Here is a 26,226-nt window from a genome sequence, read left to right on the forward strand (position 1 = left end):
GCACTTGACTTGAATATTTGTAGCAGATGGGTTAAACCAGCATCTTTGGCTATGGAGCCTGAGCATTGCAATTGTTGAAAGCGCCTCAGGTAATTCTAATGTGCAGTCAGTTTGAGGGCCATTGACTTAGTGTATTATCTCACAAAAAGATTGCTCATTCTTTGGAGGTTGTTCACTTTGTTAACAGTTCCTTGCTGGAAAATTGGGAGAACAAAGAGGCAAATTTGCAACTCTTACTGAAGGAGAAATCACAAAAGAGACAGGCCAGACATGGAACATCCACATTCACCCCGTTCAGCTCCGTGAGTCTGCGGTTGCTCTTCCCCACCACTTGCACCCCTGCTTCTGCTCATCTCCTCCAGATTGCATCGTCAGAGCCATTACTGACTATTCTGCTGAAGTATCCTCTCTCCTCACCCCACCCCCAAATACTCAAGACCTTATTCTAGAATGGATAATTCAAATTGGAGGATATGTATCAACTGGAGGACCTGCCAGGGGGAAGGAGAGACAAACTCAGACAGATTGGAAGAGAGATTTCCAAAAATTGTGTGGGGATTCAATGGGAAGAGATTGGAAAAGAGGGCAGATGTAGGGATGGTGAAGTGGAGACAGAAAATGTGATGTATCCATGATAGGAACATTTCGCCCACCCATGTGGGACATGAGTTTTAGAGTTTTATGACACAGACTAGAGAAAGTTCACATACGGCTTTAGGTTCTCCACTCCCATGGCTAACTTTCCCTAATTCAATCTTTTGAAAATTGGTACACTCAGAGCCTTTGTGGCATGATGTGTACAGAGGAAAGTAAAAGAATAAAGGCAAGTGTGGTCAGTCCCAAATCCATCCTCCGTGGTAATCTTGGAGGTGGCTGGGCTCCATGTAGAATCTCGGAATTCTACATGGAGCCCATCTGTGAAGTGAATGATGGTCAAAGGTGCAGAGGGAAATGGCATTAAGTGTCCTGCCAATACCCTTAAGGTAGAGCATTCTCCTTCCGTCATATAAGAAAGGTGACCTTAAAAACTGGAGTTCCCTTCATGCCTCAGTGGTTAATGAACCCAACTAGGATCCATGAGGATGCGGGTTCCATCCCTGGCCTCATTCAGTGGATTAAGGATCTGGTGTTGCTGTGAGCTGTGGTGTAGATCATAGATTCGGCTCGGATCCAGCATTTCTGTGGCTGTGACATAGGTTGGCAACTGTAGCTCCAATTTGACCCCTAGCCTGGGAACTTCCATATGCCACAGGTGCAGCTCTAAAAAGCAAAATAAAATAAAATAAAATAAAATAAAATAAAATAAAATAAAATAAAATAAAATAAAATAAAATCTAGAGGAGTTTGGGTGGGAAGGAGAGTCCGATACCTGTGTTACACATGGATATATTATTACTTACTTCTTGAACCATTTCTCCTCTGTTAGACATTTGTTTCAAAATCCTTCTATTATATGACACTGTGTAGACATTGTTGTACATACATCACAGTCTGAATCTTGGATTATTTTCTTAGGATAAATTCCTAGGAGTAGAATTGCTGGATCAAAGAAGAGAGGATTTTTAGGACTTTTGACATATGTTACTAACCACTCCCCACTAGAAAATTTGTACCAATTTATACTCTCACTAGCAGTGTACAGAATTGCTCATTTCTCCACATGTCTGCCAATGCTTAAAATTTTTTAACTTAAGAATTTTTTTTTTTTGTCTTTTTTTGCTATTTCTTGGGCCGCTCCCGGGGCATATGGAGGTTCCCAGGCTAGGGGTTGAATCGGAGCTGCAGCCACCGGTCTATGCCAGAGCCACAGCAACGCTGGATCCGAGCCGCATCTGCAACCTACACCACAGCTCATGGCAACGCCGGATGGTTAACCCACTGAGCAAGGGCAGGGACCAAACCCGCAACCTCATGGTTCCTAGTCGGATTTGTTAACCACTGCGCCACGACGGAAACTCCCAAGAATTTTTTTTTTAAGTTAAATTTTGTTTCTTGGTGTTCTTATTTTTTCTTTGCTCCATTTCCGGGTTGTTCTAGGAAAGAAATGTTTCCAGCTTTATTGAGATATTATTGTCATATAACAACAGTAAGTTAAAGGTCTACAACATGTTGTTTGATGTTCTTACATATTGTGAAATGACTACCACAGCAGTGTTAGTTAACACATCCATCACTTCATATAATTACCATTTCTCTTTTTGTGGTGTGAACTTGGAAGATCTATTCTTTAATCGCCATGTTGTACATTGGCTTCCCAGAATTTATTCATCTTATAACTGGAAGTTCATGATCTTTGACCAACATCTCACCATTTCCCCCACCCGCTAGCCCCTGGTTACCACCATTCTACTCTCTGACTTTCTATGAGATTGCACGTATAAGTGATGTCATATAGTATTTGCCTTTCTCTTTCTACCTTATTTCACTTAGTATAATGCCTTCAAGATCTATTCATGTGGTTGTAAAAGGCAGAATTTCCTTCTTTCTCATGTCTAAATAATATACCATTGTGTATGAGTGTGTGTGCATATGTGTGTGTGCCTGTGTGCCTGTGTGTGTGTGTGTGTGTATCTCACAACTTTACCCATTAATCTGTAGATGGACACATAGGTTGTTTCCATATTTGGGCTGTCGTGAATAGTGCTATAATGAACATGGGAGTGCAAATATTTCTTCAAAATACTGATTTGATTTCCTTTGGATATATACTCAGAAATAGGATTAATGTATCATATGGTAGTTCTATTTTAAATATTTTGAGAAACTGTTTTCCATAGTGGTTGCATCAATTTACATTCCTACCAATAGGGTACAAGGGTTCCCTTTTCTCCATATCCTTGCCAGCACTTATCTCTTGTCTTTTTGATGATGGCCATTCTCATAGTTGTGAGGTGATATCTCATTGTGATTTTGATTTGCATTTCCCTGATGATTAGTGATGCTGAGCATGTTTTTATGTATATGTTGGCCATTTATGTGTCTTCTTTGGGAAAACTCTCTATTCAGGCCCTCTTCCCATTAATAAATATGATTGGTTTTTTACTACTGAATATGATTTTCTTATATATTTTGGATATTAACACTTTATCAGATATATGATTTACAAATATTTTCTCCCATTCTGTGGATTGCCTTTTGGTTTTATTGACTATTTCTTCTGCTGTGCAGAATAGATAGTTTAATGCAGTCTCATTTATTTTGGTTTTTGTTGCTTGTGCTTTTGGTATTATTTCTAAAAATTATTGGCAAAACCAATATTAAGGAGCTTTCCGCCTATGTTTTCTTTTAGGATTTTCACAGTTACAGGTCTTATGTTTAAGTCTCTAATTCATTTGCCTTAATTTTTGTGACTAGTGTAAGATAGGGGTCCAGTTTCATGCTTCTACATGTGATTATCCAATTTTTCCAGCAGCATTTATTGAAGAGACTATCCTTTTCCCATTGAATATTTTTAGCTCCCTTGTCAAATAGCAGTTGATCATATATGTGAGAGTTTATTTCAGGCTCTCGTTTCTGTTCCCTTTGTCTACATGTCTATTTTTATGCCAATATCATACTAGTTTGGTTACCATACCTTTATAATGCAGTTTGAAATTAGGAAGCATAATGCCTCCTGCTTTGTTCTTTCTCTGGCTTGTGTTGGCTATTAAAGATCTTTTGTGGTTCTGTAGAAAGTTTACGATTTTTTTTTCCATTTCTGTGAAAATCACATTGGAATTTTGATAGAGATTGCACTGAATCTCTAGATGGCTTTGGGTAGACCGGACATTTTAACGATATTAATTTTTCCTATCTTGAACTGGGATATCTTTCCATTTAATTCTGTCTTCAGTTTCCTTCATGAAAGTCTTATAGTTTTCAGTGTGCAGATCTTTCACCTCCTTGGTTAAGTTCATTTCTAAGTATTCTGTTGCTTTTGAGGCTATTGTGAATGGGATTGTTTTATTTCTTTTTCAGATATTTTGTTGTTAGTGTATAAAAACACAACTGATTCTTAGAAAGAAAATTTTAATGGAGTAAATTAAAATGTGTATTCTCTTTCTTGTCTGTTTTCTCTTCAAAGAAGAGAAAGATGGCAAATATCCCTTTGCTTTAGAAACAGGACAGTGAATTTTTTTTTCTTTTATACATTTGCTCCAGTCAGAAGTGGAAGTCTTTGAGGTTTATAATAAAGAACAATAAATCCTTTCTTTTTAATGAATGTTGTAAATAGAAGATGGTCATATGAGATTTCCTCCAGAAAATGGTCATATGAGATTTATTCTCCTTAGCAATGGCCCCAAATTTGTCCCTGCAAGAGTCTCAAAATCTTACTTTGGAGAATTTGTCTTCTAGCTGGAACATGCCTCCTAAAATGAATTTTAAACAAGAGTTCTTGATAGAGATTTAAGTAAAGTCATGAGTTAGTTCCTTCTTTTGTTTGTCCTTCAAATTGTCTGGGTAAATTATTGAATGTCTACTAAGTGTCTTGCACTATACAAGATGTTATAAAGTACAGATGAGCTTCATTATTCATTCATGGATTCCATATTTATGACTTTGCCTACTTGCTAAATTTTATTATAATCCTATTCAGTGGCTCTTTCATGGTCATTTGTGGACCTGTGTAGTACAGGGAAAATTTGAGTTGTCCAAAATATACATTCCCAGCTGAGGCAGAACAAGGTGTTTCTCTTTTTCTCATGTTCTAAATAAGTGTCCTTTTGTGATGTGTTTAGTGCTATATTTTTGCATTTTTCTAAGTGATTTTCCTGTTTAAAATAGCTCCTAAGGGTAGTGCTGAAGTGCTGTCTGGTGTTCCTAGGCACAAGAAAGCTGTGATGTGCATTAGGGAGGATATATGTGTGTTAAAAAAGCTTTATTCAGTCAGGAGATATAGTGCTATTGGCTGTCAGTTCAATGCATCAATAACAATATCAGAGGCTGACAGTTTGCCTTGGGAGATGAGACAAACACACATAAAACACGTAATGAACAACATAAACAGTAAAAATGATATAAATACCAAAGAATCATAGGGCAAGTTAGAACAAGGCTTTCTGAAAGCAGTGGTCATAAATCTGGGGTCTGCTGAAGGAAGAAGGTTTATGTAGGTCCTGGAAGCTAAGAGTAGGAGTGATGAATAGTCTTGTTTGAGGAGGAGGGGTTGTAAGCCAACTTGTCTGAATTTCAGAGTAATTTTGAATCTGAGGCATATGAGAAATAAGGGTGGAGAATAGTGTGGGGAAGGTTTGGGAGGGTCCTGAATATTAGTCTGGAAGAGACTGGGTTTGTTCTTTAGACCAGTTGTTTGAAAAAGAAACAACTTTACTGAAGTATAATTTGCATAGAATAAAATGCACCCATTTTAACTGTGCTGTGTGATGAACTTTGGTATACACTCAGGTAAACACCACCACAATCAAGATATAAAACATTTCTACAACCCTAAAATATTCAGTCATATTCCTTTGCAATCAATACCCCCATCACTCATAATGCTAGGCAAAAAATATACAGCATAAATTTGCCTCTTATAGGATTTTATATAAATGCAATAGTGAGTAGTTTTATGAGACTGATTTTTTTTGCTCAGCATAATGTTTTCGAGAGTTATCCATTTTGTTTATAGCATATAGTTTCTTAAAAATGCTAAACAATATTTCATTTTATGGATATAAGATTTGCTTATCCATTCACCTGTTGTTACAACCATTTATATTGCTTCCAGTTTTGAGCTATTATAAATAAAATTACTGTGGCCATTTATGTACAACTTTTTTTGTGTGTGAAAATAGGTTCTCATTTTTGTTCGATAAATATCTAAGTAATACTGCTGGGTCATATGATAAGTTTATATTTAACTTTTTAAGAAACTGCCAAACAATTTCCGAAGTGGTTAAACATGTCTATAACCCCAGCTATGTATGAGAATTCCAGTTATCCTAACAATTAATATAGTCTTTAAAATTTTTGCCATTCTAGTGGGTATCTCGGTGTAATTTTAAATTGAAATTTTTTTTTGTCCTTTTAAGGCCTCACCTGAAGCATATGGAAGTTCCCAGGCTAGGGGTTGAATTGGAGCTGTAGCTGCCGACGTACGTAACAGCCACAGCAACACCAGATCTGAGCCATGTCTTTGACCTACACCATAGCTCACCACAACACCAATCCTTAACCCAGTGAGGGAGGCCAGGGATTGAACCCACATCCTCATGGATACTAGTCAGGTTCATTACCACTCAGCCACAATGGGAACTCCTAAATTAAACTTTTTAAAGACGAATGCTGTTAAACTTATTTTCATGTAGTTGAGATTTTATATCTTATTTTGTCAAGTATCTGTACAAATATTTTGCCATTTTATTTATTTATTTATTTTTGTATTTTTTTTTTTGTCTTTTTAGGGCCACACCCATGGCATATGGAGGTTCCCAGGCTAGGGGTCTAATCAGAGCCATAGCCGCCAGCCTACACCATAGCCACAGCAATGCCAGATCCGAGCTGCGTCTGTGACCTACACCACAGCTCATGGCAATGCCGGATCATTAATCCTCTGAGCAAGGCCAGGGATCGAACCCGCAACCTCATGGTTCCTAGTTGGGTTTACTTCCCCTGCACCACGATGAGAATGCCTACATTGCCATTTTAAAAATTGTTTTTTTGTATTATTGGCCTGGAGACATTCTTTAAATATCCTGTGTATTAGTCCTTTGTTACATATATGTATTACGGATTTTTTCTTGTGTGTCTTGCTTTTTCATTTTTGCAATGGTATCTTTTGAAGAGCAGAAATTTTTATTTTTGAAGAAGGTTAATTTACAGGTTATTTATTTTTTTTAAGGTTCATGCTTTATGTATCTTCTCTAAGAAATCTTTGCCTTTGAGTTCCTGTTGTGGCTCAGCGGGTTAAAAATGCAACATAGTGTCTGTGATCCATGGCCTTACTCAGTGGGTTGAGGATCCAGTACAGCTGCAAGGTTCAGCTCCAATCCTGCGTTGCTGTGGCTGTGGTGTAGGCTGGCAGCTGCAGCTCTGATTTGACCTCAGCCTGGGAACTTCCATATGTCACAAGTGTGGCCCTAAAAAGAAAAAAGAAAAGAAAAGAAATCATTGCCTATTTCAAGGTAACAAAAATTTCCTCCTCTTTGTTTTCTTCTAGAAGTTTCATAGTTTTAGCTTTTACATTTCAGTTTATGATCTATATCATTAGTTGTTGGTATGATATAGGGAATGGTTGAGGTTTATTCTTTTTTATATGGATACCCAGCTGTTTCAGCAGTACTTGTTGAAACAACTCTCAGCTTTCTATCCTATTCCACTGACCTATATTTCTGTTTTTTCGTGCCAGTACCATACTGTTTTGATAACTGTAACTTTGTATTGCAGTCTGAAGTCAGGGAGCCTGTGGATTTCTAATTTTTTTAAAATTTAGAAAAAATTCAGCTATTACATATACAAATTTGTTTTGTTCTTCCCTTCTGGAATTCTCAATATACACATGTTAGACAGCTTGTTATTGTCCAACTGTTATTGTGGTATAGGTATTTTGTTTTGTCTTAGTTTTCTTCTGTTTGTTTCAACTGTTATGTCTTCAAATCCTTTTATATTTTCTTCTGCAGTATTTAATCTGCTCTAAATGCCATTCAGTGAACTTTTCATTTCAAATATTGTATTTTAATGTCTAGATGATATATGTTATTTTTATTTACATGTTCCATTCCTCTTTTCATATGTTCATATTTTCTTTTAAAATAGTTAACATAGTTGTAACATTTATAATTGTTATATATCCTTGTCTGAAAATTCCCCATCAAATCAGTCATTTCTAGATCTGTGTCCATTGACTGATTTTTTTTTTTTTTATGGTTTTGAGTCACAATGTTCTGCTTTTTTTGCATTTCTAATAATTATTTTCATTGGAAAATGAACATTGTGAATTTTCTTTGTTGAGTGCTTGATTTTGTTTTATTATTTAAAGAATGATAGCTTTGTTTAGGCAGGCATTTAAGTTACTTGAAAATCAGATTGATCCTCTTGAGGTTTGTTTTAACATTTTTAAAGGCAGATCTAGAGTGTACTTTAGAGCTCCACCATAATAGGGTCCATTTGTTTGAGCTCTGGGAATTTCTTGGCTTATAGCTCTCTGCTAATTGTTCTTTCCTAGCATGATGGATCTTGACCCTATGCATGTACAAGTTAGTATTCAGGCAAATTTGAGGGAACCCCTATGCACATTTCTGGAGCTCTATCTTCATATAGCTTCCTTACTTTCAGTATTATATTCTGCAACTTCTAGCTGCTTTGGCTTTCTAAAATCTCAATCTTTCTCTTCACAACTTGGCAAGACCACCAGGCTTTGTTTGGATTTCTTCTCCTTGTGCTACAATTTGGAATTTTCATGAAGGTGAATAGTCGGGGTGAATATAAAAACAATGCATTTAAATCCCTTTTCTCAGAGATCATAATCTTGCATTACTTATAGTCTACTATCTGAAATAGTTGCTTAATGTATTTGTTTAATTCAGGAGAGCAATTCCCATAGCAGTTACCTATTCGTAGGTAGAACTGAAATCAAGAGCAATATTTATCAATGTGTGTTTGAATTTGTGTAATGAAGTATATGCATGTTTTGTACCTGGCCTCATACAATTAACATGGGTTATACATATTGTCTTAGTTGGCTTGGGCTACCATTAAAAAAATACCATAGATGGGATGCTTGAACAGTAGAAGTTGATTTTCTCAGTTCTGGAGCTAGAAGTCCATTATCAGGGTGCCACCATATTTGGATTCTGTTGAGAGCTGTCTTCGTGGCTTGCATATGGTTCCTTTTCACTACATCTTCACATGCAAGAGAGAGAGAGGGAGAGAGAGCACTCTGGTGTCTCTGTGTTTATAAGGGCACCAATCCCACCATTAGGGCTCCACCCTCATGATATCATCTAAACCTAATTCTCTCTCGAAGGCCCCATTTCCAAACACTATCACATAGCAGTTAGAATTTCAACAAATGAATTCGGGTGATACAATTCAGTCCATAGCACACATAACTCAGAAACATCTATCATTACTCACATTAATGGTTTCCAACTTATATGGTAGCCACTCTGCCAAGATGTGTTTTAGAACCTAAGTGACGAAGCACCTACCTTCTACTCTATTAGTGCTATACAGATTGAGAACTACTGCAGGTAATAGGGAGCCCCTACATACAAGTTTTAGAGCATGAGTTGACACGATGAAATGGTGATTTAGGTGTTGAACTATAGAGAACTAAGTGTAGGTGGGTGACAAGATAGTAGATTATTTAACGATCATTATGGTAACCAGCTGATAACTTCTCTCAGGGTTATAGGTCAGCAGAATTTGTCACTAGTCATTTGCTTTGTTGGTTGTGCCCAGGCTCATTATCCTCAGTACTAGAGCCATGGACAGCTCTGTCAGTGAAGAAATCTTCAAAGACTCACATGTTGAAATGCATTGTTCATTTATTCATCTAGCATCTATTTTGTTTAACTATTTATTTATTTTTTTTGTCTTTTTGCTTTTTCTAGGGCCGCTTCCCACGGCATATGGAGGTTCCCAGGCCAGGGGTCTAATCAGAGCTGTAGCTGCCGGCCTACGCCACAGCCACAGCAACGCAAGATCCGAGCCGCATCTGCAACCTACACCACAGCTCACGGCAATGCTGGATCCTTAACCCACTGAGCAAGGCCAGGGATCAAACCCGCAACCTCATGGTTCCTAGTCAGATGCGTTAACCACTGCGCCACGACGGGAACTCCCTGTTTAACTATTTGTATCTAGAATTTTTAAGGAGTACAAATTAAAGACTGCTACTCTTACCCTTGAGAAGCTTATGAACCTCTTGGGAGGGGAGACAAACAAAGTAAGTTAAAATATAATCATAATAATAATTCATCATTTTGGTATTATCTTACTCTTCCAAAGTGACTTCTCAATTCTTCTTTGGTCAAAAAGATAATCAATATACTGTCTTGCAGATTGTCCATATGCTTTAGAGAAAGATAAAGGATAGTCAGTGTGGGATGGCATTAGCCAGAGAAGACTTTCCAATGAGGTTTTTTTGAGTATTTTCTTGAAAGATATGCTAAAGAAGAGGTATAAGTTCCTTTGGGCTACAGAAAACTCCTGGCAGCTATCATAGCTGCCCAAGCTGACTTAGCCAGGGTAGAAGGTGGACTTTGGGAAATATAACTGGATAAAAGGAGGACCCCCGATAATAGAAGTCTTTAAGGCCAGTCTGAAGCATGTGGACTTGATGCAACAATCTAAGAGAGATGCGTGGGGAGCTTGCCTGCAGCAAAGTGTTGGAAATTTTTTTCCTATGTTTTCTGTTCCCTTCTTTTTCTTCCACTTTCATGCGAGCTTTATTTAAAATTTACTTTTGGCACTAATAAGCTTTTAAAATAACCTTTATGCTTACACTTTATTTTTTAAACAAGCCATAAAATAGATCATCACCACAAAAACCTATAATAAAATTTTAAGACCATAACAATTAAGTTAATGTTTTAAACTGGTAGCTGAATACTTCTGGTCTCAGAAATAATGCTAGACACTGAGAGAGATACAAAGCTTCAGCATTTCTTCATTTACTTTTCAGTCAGTACTTAATGGGTTGTGGTCCATGTCTTCAGGGTCTTATTGTCTAGTGATCAGAAGGGACTGAACTAAATGGCTGGTTGAATGTAGATCGCCTCTCTTCTCCCTCAGCTGCGGGAGAGGGTCCCTCATACCTCGGGGCTTTCTGATTGTTTTAGGGACTTGGAAGGGAGGATTCAAAGGGGAAATCAGGAACAGCTACTGAGACCTTTATTTTCGTATCTCAGAGCACCATGTTGATATCTTCCCATGGAGATTTCTTGGGAGGAGTCATATTTCTTTTCCTAGGTTGTTGAAAACAGTCATTTGCATCTATAGTTGGAGGTCAAGTAGAAGGCTGGAAAGAGCATGAAAGATGTAACTTTCTCACATGGTTTGGGGGATAATGCCCGGCTGTGTGAGGAAATATTAAATGAAAATCATTGATTTCACCAGCAGGTGGGAAGCACTGACAGCTAAAGGATTTTAGTCTACAGTAAGTACATGGCAGGCCATGTGACCACAATTTAGAGTTGAATGCAGCCTAAGATTATATTAACTATAGTGTCTAAGCATCTGAAATAAAAGAGTTTCCATTTTTTCTTTCCATTGGCCAGTTTATGTCTAGAGTGTTTTATTCCTTTTCAGGAGCCAGGTTTAAAGAAAGAAATAGGCAAAAGGATCTCCTAAAATAATAAAAGATTAAAATAAAAAAATGAAAGGATTTGAAACCAAGTAGTATCTGTAATGGTTGAAGGAAGTCTCTGTGTTGCTCTTGTGGAAGAAAGGACTCAAACAGATTTGAGAAGTTTTAGATATCTGACAGCCTGCCTTGTGGAACAGGAATGAGTCTGGATCTGCATGAACCCAAGAGATGAGATTAGCAGCAACTCAAAGACATATCAGGGAAATTCAAGTAGGGGAGAAAAGTCAATTAGAATGATTTCAAGATCGACTGTCTTGTCCATTGTGAGTAGGAAGTTTGCTGATACCACAAAGGTTTGACGTACATATGGGGGAAATGCTGTGGAAGGATTTCAATATATGAAAGCTCCTAGGATGGTTCAGTTTTATGCTTCTGTTCTCTGTGATGAATCCCATTACACCTCAGTGCCTTCTGAGTGGTGAGAGGTAGGGCTTATGGGAATCCAGGGGACCTTGGATGAGCAGTTAAGGAGGGTGACTGCCAGACACCCCAATTATGAGTCATATTTGAGCTATCCTTAGAGGCAGGGTAGAGGGAGGAAGAGAAAAATTCCAAGAGGGAAAACACCTTCTGTTGCTCTTGGCAAACATTTGAAAAAGCATCACCAGCTTGATGCAACCCTATATCAGGGAGAATGGCCTCTGGTGCACTGGTCCCTCTATCTGTCTGTACTTAGCAAGGCAGGAGGCTGATCTTGGACAACCTCTATTCTGTATCTAGTCGGTTATTAGCCCTTGGGGTTGTGGGTGAAATGAGTGAAGGTCTGTTGTAACAGGAGACAGAGCTTACACTGAATCAGAATCTGTATTTGATATTTCCTGATGGTCTTTGCTGTTCTCTCTCCCCTTGGCTTATGGGGACTTGCCTGATCTCTAGACTGTATGGGCCACATCACTAGAATAGGTGAGTAGCCTAGAGTTTGCTGCTGATGGCTTCCTTCACTTGGCATTGATGCAGCCTTCTTTCTCTGTCTTTGGTGGTTATCTTTTCACGTGGATTTCTCTTATATTTCAAATAAATCATAGCAATCCTCAGGTGAGGATTGACTTATATATTTTTTTTCTTTTTTGGCCACCCTTCTGCATATGAAATTCCTGGGCCGGGGGTCAGATCCAAGCTGCAGTTGCGAGCTATGATGCAGGTACAGCAATGTGGGATCCTTAACACACTGTGCCAGGCCAGGGATTGCACCTGAGTCCCAGCACTCTGGAGACACTGCTCATCCCTTTGCACCACTGCAGAAAGTCTAGGATTGACATATACTTTGTGTGTGCCCTGTAGCACCTAGCCCAGTGCTCTTGTGTAATGAAGGGGCTTTAAGGATAAATGCCCATTTGTCAAAGTAGATATTTTTGTAAAGGAGATAGATAATATTGGCTAGTTTGTATCTAAGGATGTTGTGATTGTATGTTATGAACATTAATCATTGAATATCATATTGTTCCTTAAAAAAAAAAAAAAACATTCAGTTGGCTTATATCATTTGGAGATTCTTGCCATTGGGGTAGGTTTTGGACACCTCTCCTGGCCCAGCATTGGGGATCACCTTTGAGGTGTGTTTGGATCCGTTTGTTACAGTGAGTTTTGGGGATTTTTCAGCTGACGACATGAGTCTACTCAAAGTCGGCAATACACTCTCTGCCCCCCTATGACTTGGGCTGTTACTTCTCCCAGCGTAACCAACAGAAATTTTGCCAAGAAGCCACACGTGTCTATTAAGTCCCTAAGTGTCCAAAAGGAAAAGAAACAGGGCAGCTAGAATCATTATCAAATGCTGGCTTCTGTGTGGGTTGCAGGGTGATGGTGACCTTCTAAACAGTATCTCTTTGGCCCATTTCTTTTTCTCTCTGGTAAAGACAGATAGGGCAGCAGCTCTTGAAGGAGATCTTCCACAAACACAAGAGGCCCTTTCAAACAGAGGTGGTTTTTATTGCCTGGCTGAAAGTTCACATCTGGGGAAGCCAAGGAAACCACCTTTAAAAGGCTGCATGTGGACCAAATAATAGAATCCTGAACTATGTTTTTGTATTTTAAAAATAACAAAACTTGGCAGATAATGGGAGCGTGCCATGATTTAATTGCTTTGGGTATTCATTAAAAAAGAACAGCTTCCAGGGAGGGATTTTCATGACTGTAGGAGTGTTCAAAAATTGTCTTTGTGTGTGTGTGTGTGTGTGTGTGTGTGTGTGTGTGTGTATGTGTATCCTATAAATCATCATGAAAACTGAAGCAGCAGCAGCAGAAGCATGGCAAACCCATTTTACTGCCAAAACAAAATTTGTTGTCTGCAATAAAGTGCCCAGGGTCTTATGGGAGCTGCTGGCATCCTCTCTTGCTTAAATTTTCCTTCCTTGATTGAGCTTCTTCATCTCTGTTGCCCGGTTTTCTTTCCTTGCACCCCTCTGCCACTCAAATGATCTTTCCTCCTCAATACATAACACCTGTGAGACACTGAACTGTTATTTGTCCCACCCTTTAAACTCATGACCAACAGAGGTAACTCGGGCTGTTCCATTCTGTCTTCAGTTGGTCCGTGTACTCACAATAACTTATTGTGGTTTTTTATTCTTTAGAAAACTTACAGGCTTTCATGGCAAGAGTTAAGACAGCTGTGAAGAAATGTCCTGTTGCTCCCGGTTCTCTCTTTCTGAGGTGTGTTGAGCAGCCTCACCTCATTTTGGTCTGTTTTTCAGATGAGAGGGAGTAAGTGTCTAATGCTGTCCTTAAGTAGCTGTGACCTTAAGGAAATCATTTCTCAGGGTCACAGTGTGTCATCTTTAAGAAGGGGTGGATTTGAAACTGATAACACTTAATGACTTGAACCTAGCCAGAACCCAGATTGGGACTTGAACCCATGGGCTTTAAATTAGAATCACTTACGTGGTGTCTGGTCTTACTGAGGTTCAGGTTCTTTGTGCCTCAGCAGAGAAGGAATTTAGCAAGAGACAAAGTGATAGGCAAGAAATGGATTTATTAACATAAGACCCTTGTGGAGTTCCCATTGTGGTGCAGTGGAAACGAATCCAACTAGTATCCATGAGGACTCCAGTTCGATCCCTGGCCTCCCTCTGTGGGTTAAGGATCCAGTGTTGCCGTGAGCTGTGGTGTAGGTTGCAGATATGGCTTGGGTCCTGCGTTGCTGTGGCTGTGGTATAGGCTGGCAGCTGTGGCTCCAATTCGATCCCTAGCCTGGGAACCTCCATATGCCGTGGGTGTGGCCCTAAAAAGCAAAAAAAAAGGTAAGACCATTGTGAGAGATGCAAGTAGGCAGGAAGGGAGGCTCTGCCCTGAGGATTAGGTGAGCTATAATTTTATAATCCCAGGGGAGTGGAGGTGGGAAAAGATGGCCTCTTTCTCTTTCTTTGAGTAGTAACTCCTCCTTGGTATCTGGTAAGAGATTATTTGACCCTATAAAATCAAACTAGGACTGTCATGGTGCTTATTAAAATCAGCAGAAGGGTGGTCCTGAAACTTCTGCCCTTGGTCTGAACCTGAATGCAGGCCTCACCCCATCCCCCGCCCAATGACCTGAGGCATATCTTGCGTCTCCACTAGCCAAGCAAGCCTGCCTCATTCTGATGAGCCCTCTTGAGCAATTATTAACTTACAGTGGTCTCCCCAAATTCCCTAGGTTTCCCTCTGTATCCATTGTCCCTTACTGGGACTTCTACAACTATCTGTGTAACTATCCTACTCCATCCCTATCAGATGGAGTTGCCTCTAGAGGCTCCATTTGTGACTCTGCTCCAGTTCAGCGTTCCACCCATGCTCCGTACGGCGAGTACCCTGGGTGTGCAACAGACAAGAACTGGTTGCCTATCCAGGGAGGGAGAGCTCTGCCCGAGGGTGGGAAATAGCATTTGCAAAGCCCTGAGAAGTTAAGGCCTGCAGCACTGAAGAAATCATTATGTTATTGAATGAAAATGTCCCAGTACAATGTCCTGAGCATCTTAGAAGAAAGAAGCTATCAAAATCTAATACAGAAATGATTCTTCTTTTGTTTTAATTCATAGGCTTTCTATAGGCTAAAGTGAGATTTCATTGGTGTTCAAGCTTGGGGTGGAGTTTTTTCACAACCTTTTTTTTTTTTTTTTTAAAGTGCTGTTCCAGTCGCCTTTTTATTTGGTCATACCAGTAAGGAGCAAGCAAAGGCCAGAGCTGGTCTAAGGCTGTGGGGTGGGGTTGTGGGTGGGATCGTCGCCTGGCATTGAACACAGGTTGGAGAGGAGTTGCACAGGCCCCAGAGTTGCCTGAGGGGCGTAGTATTCCTTGGCCTTCGTCATAATGATCCAGAGGTACGGAGAAGCCAAAGGGATGTCAATAGGAGCCTAGTAAGGCCTGTGGTACAATGTGGCATGTGACATGTGACTTGGGAAACAAAGAATACTAAGAAACTTTTAATCTGGAAAGGAGAAGCCTTGGGAATAGCATCGGCATAATTTGCCAGTACTTAGACTGTCACGTGGAAGAAGAATTAGGCTTGTTTTTGCACTTTCAGAGGACATTACTGGTGGATGTTAGACTGATTTTGGTTCAGTTCCAAGAAAAATAGTCTAATAGCGTGTCAGAAAAAGGAATAATAACATTTTACATCTTCATAGTGTTTTACATTTACGAAAGGGTTTTTTTCCTACTCAATTTAACAGCGCCATGAGGGAGGTAGGGCTAGTATTATTATTTATATTATTATTAATCATTATTACCACCAACGCCATTGTTTTGAATCAGACATGAAATTGGAGAATATACTAAATTATTTAAGGCCATGAAATAATGGGTCAGCCTAACTCTGTATCCTAAGCTTTTCATTACATTTATAAACACACCCACACCCACACACACTCACACCTCCCAAATGACAAAATATGTGAGGAAGCAAGTTACCTGCTACTAAATCTTTTCTAATGGCCTGTCTGATCACACCATGCTCTTCTTTAAATGCTTCCCAGAATGCCTCTCCTAGAGTATTAACTCTCCATACTAACTCCAGGGCCTCTCTACTCATAGTCCCAGGGCCTAGCATGGTTTTTGAACTTTGGCCAGGATCATCTGGGAAGGATCAGCAGGTTGGGTCTGGGAACCTGGGAGGAGAATTGGCTAATTCAGGCTCTAATTTGCGGGCCCCCGCAGAGCAGCTGAGCACATCCCAGGGTGCACAGCTGGTTTCTCAAAGTGTTGCTATTCTAGAATTATTGGAAATGGCCAACAGGCCTCAAGCACGGGGCCTCTTTCCTCAGGCTTTAAGGGAAATTTAGTGGCAGTGGTCCATGCCCTTGGCGGTCTTTTGGCCTGAAGAAAGGGGAAAGGAGTGGACCAAACTCATTGAAGACAATCCTCTTTTAAAAAGATCTCCAAGGAAAACTTCCATATATTTCCCCGGTCAGTTCCTAACCCATTCCTGAAATTCTTCATTTTGCTGAATCCAAATATCCCTTGCTGGCTTTTAGCGAGCTGAGGGGTTGCTAACACTGAGCACTCCCTCTTGGGGTGGGCAGCAGAGCACTCACGCATGCTCTCTGACTTCCCGGTACATTCATTTTCAATTTCCCCAAAGAGCTCAGAATTATAACAGTTGATGCTATGATGCAGGTGTCAGACACATGAAAAGAGCTGTAGAAACTGGGGCACATAAACATATCCTCTGCCGTAGCTCCTCTCTGAAGTACCTAGATAATAGCATCTGATGCACAATTCCCCAGTTGTCTCACAGATGCTAAGACCACCACCAGATGTGGCCCCCACACTCCTGGGGCCTAAGGATTGATAACGTTAACTGCTGTCCCACCACCCTGTAACCTCACCGGCAGCCAATTAGCTCGTACTTGCACTAGCTGATCACGTTTCCTGGGACTGCCCTTCTTCACCTGGCCTTTAAAAATGCCTGGTCTGGGAACTTCCATATGCCACTGGTGAGGCAGAAAAAGAAAAAGAAAGAAAAAAAAAGAATGTCTTCCGAGATCCCAATGGTGAACTTGGGCAGTTTTGAGCCTCAGATGTCCTAAACTTCTGGCTTGGCGCCCTGCAGTAGATGCTGCACTTCCCTTCCCCACAACCTGATGTTGGTAGATTGGCTTTACTGTGGCAGGTGAGCAGATTCAAGCTTGGTTCAGCAACATTTTCCCCACCAACAAGTTAGAGTAGCTTGCTTTCTCCTGATTTTTTTTTCTTGTCTTCTCATAGTGTTTCATTCAGAGAGTTCCAGAGCTGCCTCTTTTCTCACCTTGTAGCCTCAAAGGTCCGGAAACCTGAGATGGTTTTGCACAGACACCCTGTCTGGACACACCAATCCTGTGGCGAGGGGCTGCTGATGTGAAGGGGTGACAAGGATAGTGTAATCGGGAAGGCTCCCTGGAAGAGGCAGGCTATCAGCAATGTTCTGAAAATGGTGTGTGTCTTGGCTTGGGAGACAGGCGATAGAGACAGAACCTCAGAGGGAGCAGGTTGGAGCCAGACCTGAGCATGAGAAGGAAGGGGCCAAAGGTGTTCTAGTGATGATTATAATGACTCATATCTTTAGAACCTGAGTCCCTGCTTCTGTTCCCAAACCTGCTTTTCTCTTTCCTTTTCCCTCACATTCAGAGCACACTGATAGTTTTTATTACATTTTTTTGGGGGGCGGGGTGAGCAGATGGACGAAGCTAGAACAAAAGAGTACATTGGATTTATGATGAAATCTGAACTTGCTTGGCATGAACAATAAGCTTAAAAGCTGAGGGTTTCTATTTAAAAAAAAAAATCTAATGCTTGGCTTTAAATATCAACAGCCAAAGTCTAGAGAATTTTTGAACGGCAGGATGACATAATTATTTCTCACTCAAAAGGAGATGAAAATATGACCAGCAGGGGGAAGGGAGGAGAATTGAAGTCAAATGGCTATTGCTGGAAGGTAGATAGATGCTTCTTCTGTGAAGAAGCTTTAGCACCTCTCTCTCCTGGACTGGATTACATTACAGGAGGAATGGGCAATGGAAATGGTAAATGGATTGAAAGGAGCTCCAAGAGCTCCTTGTACTCCAGAAGAAATTCTAAATGGATCAGAGATTTAAATATAAAAAGTTAGGAGTTCTTGCTGTGGCCAAGTGTGTTAAGGATCCAACTGCAGAGATGAGGGCTTGATTCCTGGCCCAGGAACTTCCATTTGCTGCAGGTGCAGCCATTAAAAAAAAAGCGCTAAACCATATCAGTATTGTTTAAAAGTAAGTGAATTCCTCCTCTATAATTTTGGAATAGGGAAAACATTTCTCTCTTTCCTTTTTTTTTTTTTTTTTTTTGTCTTTTCTAGGGCTGCTCCCGCGGTATATGGAGGTTCCCAGGTTAGGGGTCGAATCAGATCTGTAGGCACCAGCCTATGCCAGAGCCACAGCAACGCAGGATCCAAGCTGCATCTGCAACCTACACCACAGCTCACAGCAATGCTGGATCCCCAACCCACTGGGCAACGCCACGGATCGAACCTGTAACCCCATGGTTCCCAGTCAGATTCGTTAACCACTGCGCCATGACGGGAACTTCGGGAAAAAGTTTCTAACAATGACTTAAAACCAATAAAAGCAGTAGAAGCAATACAAAATTTGATCAATTTTATTACATAAAAAATAAAAAAAAACCTTGTGCCCAGCAAAAAATTACCATAAGAAAAAAGGCAAATGACAAAGCAGTAAAAAACTATTTGCAATTCATTTGTAAACAAAGAGTTAACATCTTTAATATACCGAGACTATCCCTCAACTTCCACTCATTATTTTGTAGAAGAAAAGCAGAATAAATGCTTGACTCTTTCCTTTTATTACTAGTTTTCAGAAGAATGAGTTGATTTCCAAGGATGATCAATAAAGGGTTTTTTTTTTTTAAAGTATCATAATGAATTTGTGGATGTATACTTATTTAATGTATTTCAGTTGATTGTAATTGTTCTTTGGTGGTCGAATTGTCCCATCTTTGACTGGTAAGAGACTTGTCAAGTTGGCTTCTGTGTCCATTTGACATGGCTCTATATTCTTTGACAGCTTTCTTGATTTCTGGGAATTTTGCTCGATACTATCAAAAATTCCTAACTATCGGGGTAATACTGTCTTGCCTTCTCACCAGCCTTTTAACAGAATAGGATGTCCAATTTTAGCTTTTTTTTTTTTTTAATCAGTCTGATGGTGAGAGATGATATCTCACTGTAGGTTTAAAATTTTTTTAATTTTTATTTATTTTTTAAATGAAGTATAGTTGATTTACAATAGTATATAAGTTTTAGGTATACAACACATTGATTCACTTTTTTTTTTTTTTTTTTTACTCTTTAGGGCTGCCCCCGTGGCATATGGAGGTTCCCAGGCTAGGGGTCAAATCAGAGCTACAGCTGCTGGCCTACACCACAGCCACAGCCACACAGGATCTGAGCTGCGTCTGTGACCTACACCACAGCTCACACAATGCTGGATCCCTAACCCACTGAGCGAGGCCAGGGATCGAAGCTGTGTCCTCATGGATACTAGTCAGATTCGTTTTCACTGAGCCACGACAGGAACTTGATTCACCATTTTTATTTTATTTTATTTTATTTATTTTTTCTTATTTTCCCACTGTACAGCAAGGGGGTCAGGTTATCCTTACATGTATACATTGCAATTACAGTTTTTCCCCCACCCTGATTCACCATTTTTAAATGTTATACTCCATGTGTGGTTAGTATAAGATACTGGCTATATTCCCTGTGCTGTACCATATATCCTTGTAGCTTATTTAGTTTATACATAGTAGTTTCTACCTCTTAATCACCTACCCCTAAATTGCCCCCCTGCATTTCTGTCTCCCCACTGGTAGCCACTAGTTTGTTTTCTATATCTGTGAGTCTAATTTCTTTTTTGTTATACTCACTAGTTTGTTTTATTTTTTAGATTTCACGTGTAAGTGATAACATACAGTTTTTGTTTTTCTCTGACTTATTTCACTTAGTATAATACCTCCCAAGTCCATTCATGTTGTTGCAAATTGCAAAAATTTCACTCTTTTTTATGGCCGAGTAGTATCAGTGTAGTTTTAATTCGCTTTTCTCTTAACTACGACTGAGGGTAAACAGCTTTTCATGCGGTTAGAAGCCATTTGCATTTTTTCTTGTGAACTCTCAGTTCATACTGTTATTATATAATATATTTTTAAGAGTGTTTTTGGCCTTTTCTGTTTTCAGAATGCCTCTATATATTCAGGACATTAATTCTTTGTTTCTGAATAAATTGCAAATAGTTTTACCTACTTTGTCATTTGTCTTTACTCTTTCCTTAGAATAATTTTTGTCATGCCAAAGTTTAAAACATTTCTTATGTAATAAAATTTACCAATATTTTTATTTCTTCTGGGTTTTAAGTCATAGTTAGAAACATTTTTCCTATTCCATAACTGTAGAGGAATTCAGAATTTACCCATATTTTTTTGAATAACTGCATGGTTTGATTTTTGTATGTAAATCTCAGATCCATTTGGAATTTATTCTGGAATATACAGTACAGGCAATGGATATGGTTTTATCTTTTCTTATATGATAATATGGATTATTATATGATTATACCATGTTTTCTCCATTTTGAAATGCTATTATTACCATATATTAAATGTTCATACAATAAATAAAATGTTATATCTGGGTCATTTTCCAGATTTTCTCTTCATGTAACAGTATCAAAATATTTTATTATAGAGGTTGATGAATTCTGACGTGACTTGCCGCTTTCCACCCACATAGCCATTGCTCATTTTGAGATTTTTCTAGGTGATTCTTGCTTATTTATTCTTCCAAAAGAACTTTATAATCAACTTGTCTGACTCAAGATAAAAAGAAAATTGTCTGGAGCTCCCATGGTGGCTCACTGGGTTAAGAACTCAGTATCATGTCTGTGAGGATGCGGGTTTGATTCCTGGCCTCGCTCAGTGGGCAAAAAACAATTATCTGATGATATTTTAGTTGAGATTTACACTTACAAAATACAAAAACCTGACCTCTTTAGGAGATGCGGAGTTGTTGAGTTGTTTCATTTGTTCACATCTGTTTCTGATAGTTCTATAGTTTTCCTCGTATAGATTTGGGGCATTTCTTTTAGGTTTGTGCCCAGTTATTTTATCTTATTCTGCTACCTTGAAAATTTTTTTTTTTTTTTTAACCATTAGACTTCTAAGTGGGTTTCTTTCTTTTTTTCTTTTTTCTTTTTTCTTTTTTTTCTTTTTAGGGCCATACCACGCATATGGAGGTTCCCGGGATAGGGGTCCATTCGGAGCTGTAGCCGCCAGCCTACACCACAGCCACAGCAACAAAGGATCTGAGCTGCGTCTGTGACCTAAAACCACAGCTCACAGCAATGCTGGATCCTTAACCCAATGAGCAAGGCCAGGGATCGAACCTTCAACCTCATGGTTCCTAGTTAGATTCCTTTCCGATGCGCCATGAAGGGAACTCCTGGGTTTCTTTTTAAATAATTTTAGTCCCTACTACTTTAGTAAGTTTTCTGGTTATTTGTGGTAGTTTTTCCATTAATTCTTTGCAATTTTCAAGATTATATCGTATGCAAATAGTTTTACCTCTTTCATTCCAGTTCTTATTCCTCTAGATGCTCTTTCTCTTATCTAAATGCATTAATTCCAAGTCAGTATTGGTTGGAGGAGACATAGTGCTTGTCTTGTCTTGTTCCTGAATTTAACAGGAAAGCTTTGGTGTTTCCTCATTTGTTAAAAGCTGGATTGGGGACTTTTGTCTCTTGGTTTCTTTCTCTATTGCCTCAACATTGAAATAATCTAATAACCTCTTCATTTCCCTCCCTGTCCTTCCCCTAAAGCTATTTTGAAATAATATCTTCTTATTGTCAGTTAATTCCAGTAAGGCAGCTCAGTGAGCTTATTTTACTTTTCACATATTCTTTCCAGCTTCCCTCTGCTTTTTAATGGTTGTCCTGTATGGGAATTGTCAGAACATAAAGTTCTACCTATCACCTTACAAATTCTTCCATGCCCTCCTTTGTAAGTATAATTTGGTCTTAGATTTATCAATAAATACACACTTAATGTTTTTTTAATTTTTCTAATTGTTTGCTACTAGTATATAGAATAAGAATTCTTTTTTTTTTTTAATATTAATCTTTTATCCTAAAACCTTACTGTAGTTCATGTATTAGTTTTAGGAAATTTTTTTTTTTTTTGTCTTTTTGCCTTTTCTAGGGCCACTCCCGCGGCATATGGAGGTTCCCAGGCTAGGGGTCTAATCAGAGCAGTAGCCGCTGGCCTACACCAGAGCCACAGCCATGTGGGATCTGAGCCATGTCTGCGACCTACACCACAGCTCATGGCAATGCCAGATCCTTAACCCACTGAGCAAGGCCAGGGATTGAACCTACAACCTCATGGTTCCTAGTCAGATTCGTTAACCACTGCGCCACGACAGGAACTCCAGGAAATATTTTATAATTTCCTGAGGACTTTCTCTATAAGCAGTCATGTCTATTTCATCACAGATATTTCCTACTTTTTAGTTCATTACAAGCAATTTTCCGTTACCTTACCGACTATAGGTATACCAGTTGCTTGAAATTCTTTGAGAATTCTAATGTCTGGATCATCTCATGGTTGGCATATGTTGATTATCTTTTTCTTTGAGAATGGGTCACATTTTCCTGAGTCTTCTCTTGTTGAATAATTTGGGATTGTCCCCTGGATCTTATGACTGCTGTATTGTCGACTCTGCATTCTGTTATATTTTTCCAAGGAGTGGTGATGTTTTAACAGATGATTAACTTGGTTTAGACTGAGATTGCCAGCTCTCTTGCCCATGTTGGCTGTGACTCGGATCTTCAATTCTTTAAGCCATACCTATAATCTGCTTTCAGTTTCTCCCGCGTATGCATGGTTCAAGCAGAGACTCGAGCTGGGCTTACAGAGAGAATTTGAGATTCTCCTTTGCTTGTGCTTTCCTTTCTGGAGTTCTGGCAGCCCTGGCTGTCCTGGCTCCTTTGCATGGTTCCTGTGGTCAGAAAGATAGTGGACTTTCTACCAGAATTTAAGCCATCCCACACCAGTGTTGCTGCAGCTGTGGTCTCTCTCAGGGGAGGGCCACAAAAGTGGGGAGCTCATTCCATGCTGGTCATTTGCTCCAAGTTTTCCTCCCCTCAAAAGAGGCATGCGCTGGAGTTCCCATGGTGGTGCAGTGGTTAACGAATCCGACTAGGAACCATGAGGTTGCGGGTTCGATCCCTGGCCTTGCTCAGTGGGTTAAGGATCCGGCATTGCTGTGAGCTGTGGTGTAGGTCGCAGACGCAGCTTGGATCCTGCATTGCTGTGGCTCTGGTGCAGGCCTGCCTTTGCTCAGTCTTCACAGTTCCCAGGTAGTGTTCCCCCAGGGTTTATAGCTGTTGTTGTTGTTGTTGTTATTATTATTATTATGGTGAGCAATTACTCCTCCATACCAGAAGCAGAACTTCTTTTAGTACGTGAAGGCCCTGGGGAGTTCCCCGGTGGCACAGCAATTTAAGGGTCTATGCTGCTGTGACTTGGTTTTGATCCCTGGCCCCAGAACATCTGCATGCCCTGGGTACAACCACACACATGAAAAGGCCCAGAAGTCTGAAGTTCATGAGGGAATCCAGCCTGGGACAGGCTCCGTGGGGATTATTTTTGATCGTAAGAGTCTTTCAGTGTGATTTACCAGCTCCATCAATGGCAAAGTTTGCCTTTTTGGGGTTGAGGCTTTGGTTGGGGCTTTCTGTCTCTGAAGGAGTATTTCCTGCCCCTTTTGTTCCTTTGAAGCCCATGAAGCTAGAAGGAACCAGGACAGGGTCAGGTGTCACCCCTCCCACCTCTGAGCAGGTGGGTCTGTGCGCAGCAGACTTCGCAGATTGCAGAACAGGTTAGAGCCGATCTGAGCAACATGACTTTAAATCTTCATGTATGACGATGTCTCTTAGCCTGGCAGCCTGAGCTGATCACCTTGTTTCCATCAGGGGAATAGGATGTCTACAAAGGCACAGAGAAAGGGGATCAGGGTGGCGCGCCGTTTCTCAAATCCTGAGAAAGACGTTCCTTGGGTCCAACACATATCTTCTGTTTTTTTGCATAACATTTGTGCTATATTATGGTGTCTCTCTCTCTCTCTCTCTTTTTTTTTTTTTTTTGGTCTTTTTGCCTTTTCTAGGGCCGCTTCCCACATCACATGGAGGTTCCCAGGCTAGGGGTCTAATTGGAACTGTAGCCGCCAGCCTACGCCACAGCCACAGCAACACGGGATCCGAGCCTCGTCTGCGACCTACACCACAGCTCACGGCAACGCCAGATTCTTAACCCACTGAGCTTTGAGGCCAGGGATCGAACCCGCAACCTCATGGTTCCTAGTCGGATTTGTTAACCACTGCGCCAGGACGGGAACTCCTACGGTGTCTCTTAATTCTAATTTTTTTCATAAAGCCTTTTCTAAGTGTCACTAATGGCATTCTTTTGAAATCTCTTTAGGAATGAAGTGTCTGTGAAATGTATTGTCCCCTGTGTGGTCTTCTGACAACTTCCGGTGTACATGTCCTGTCTTTTCTGCCAGTCTGTAATCATTTTGAGGCTCTGAGTCGCATTTCTTAAATTGACCTGCCCAGCAGTGCTAGCAAAGGGCATGTTGTCCAAGTAGAGTTAAGCTGAACTTGAAACCGGGAATTCATTTTGACAGCTCTGGGTTTGCTGCGGTAAAGAATGCCTGCAAATTTCACAGCAGGTGGTCTTCAAACCCTGCTGAGAGCACACCAGGAAGGACAAGGGGGGTTTACCAGCTCCAGTCTCCTGAGAGAGAGCATGCAGTGCCAGATATTGGAGTGGAGCTTTAAAAGAAAGTGGTAAGTAATGAACCTGGGTGTCTGAAGATTTCAACTTAAGTTGAGGGGCTTAAAGCCAAGAGGAGAATTGCCCAGAAAGTAAACATGGCTATTTCAACTGCTTAGGGACTTAACCAAGTTAAATTCTGGGGCATGATCCTGATACTTTAATTGAAATTAAAATTTAATATCAATAAAATGGGGTCACAACATTGAATAAGAGCAGCACTTTATTCTTATCTTGTATGCTAAATGTCAACTTGACTTTTTTGTTTTTGTTAACCCAAAGTCTCTGTGAGCCCAAGGAGTTTCTAAGCTGGGTGCCTTCAGCTCAACAACTACAGTTACATTATTGTGATTTTAGTCACAAGTGGTTTTTGGACATTCTGTGTCCATCCGTTTGCCTCCTGACCCGATAGGATATACTTTTAAATTGCTTTGCCAGGAGTGCTACTGGCTGTGTTTTATTCCATGTGCTTTTTCTCCCGACCATCTTGTGAATAAACCTCACTGATTTCTCCCTTGTCTGAAATCTCAGCACCTGTTGTCCACACTGCCCCCACTCAAATCACTGTCTTTGATGCTAAGTTCAATGCACTCAGCATTATATACATGGTAATCAGGGCTCAAGGCCCAGAGTTCCATAGTTAGTTTCCCAATATCACACAGTAATTTGATTGACAAAATTGTGATAAGAAACCGAGTCTTCACTGACAGTTCAGTATACTGCCTACAAGGCACTGCTCACACTTACTATCCATATACATAATAACAATGACAACAACAACAACAATAATAATGTGATACTTCTGTATGATGTTTTATGCTTTATTTCTGTTTAAGGCTGAATTTGATTCTCATGTAGGTATATACCACATTTTCTTTCTCCATTCATACCTTGGAGGATTTTAAGCAAGGATGTGACCTGGTCTGTGATTTAGAGCAATCACTCTGAGGTGGGGGGCAGGCAGTGTGGTTCTAGAATGGAATGGAGGGGGCAAAGTGGCAGCCGGGGGACCAAGGAGGGGCTAGTGCTATGGTCCGGGCAAGGTGGCCTGGCTGCAGGCATGGCAGAGGGCTTGGGGTCCAGAGATATCCTAGGGATGGGAATTG

At 40.1% G+C, this 26,226-nt stretch overlaps 1 protein-coding gene across 1 annotated transcript in view; it reads left to right on the forward strand.

Annotated features, from left to right (window-relative positions):
* The window catches only part of CACNA1E (calcium voltage-gated channel subunit alpha1 E), a 607,618-nt gene that overhangs the window by 78,158 nt on the left and 503,234 nt on the right, over positions 1-26,226 (forward strand). The window lies entirely within an intron of this gene.

This window comes from Sus scrofa, chromosome 9 (assembly GCF_054392235.1).
Source record: "Sus scrofa isolate SSC_HxYL_T2T_F1_AM1 chromosome 9, Sscrofa_HxYL_maternal_Yorkshire_Landrace_v2.0, whole genome shotgun sequence".
Classification (NCBI taxonomy): Eukaryota; Metazoa; Chordata; class Mammalia; order Artiodactyla; family Suidae; genus Sus; species Sus scrofa.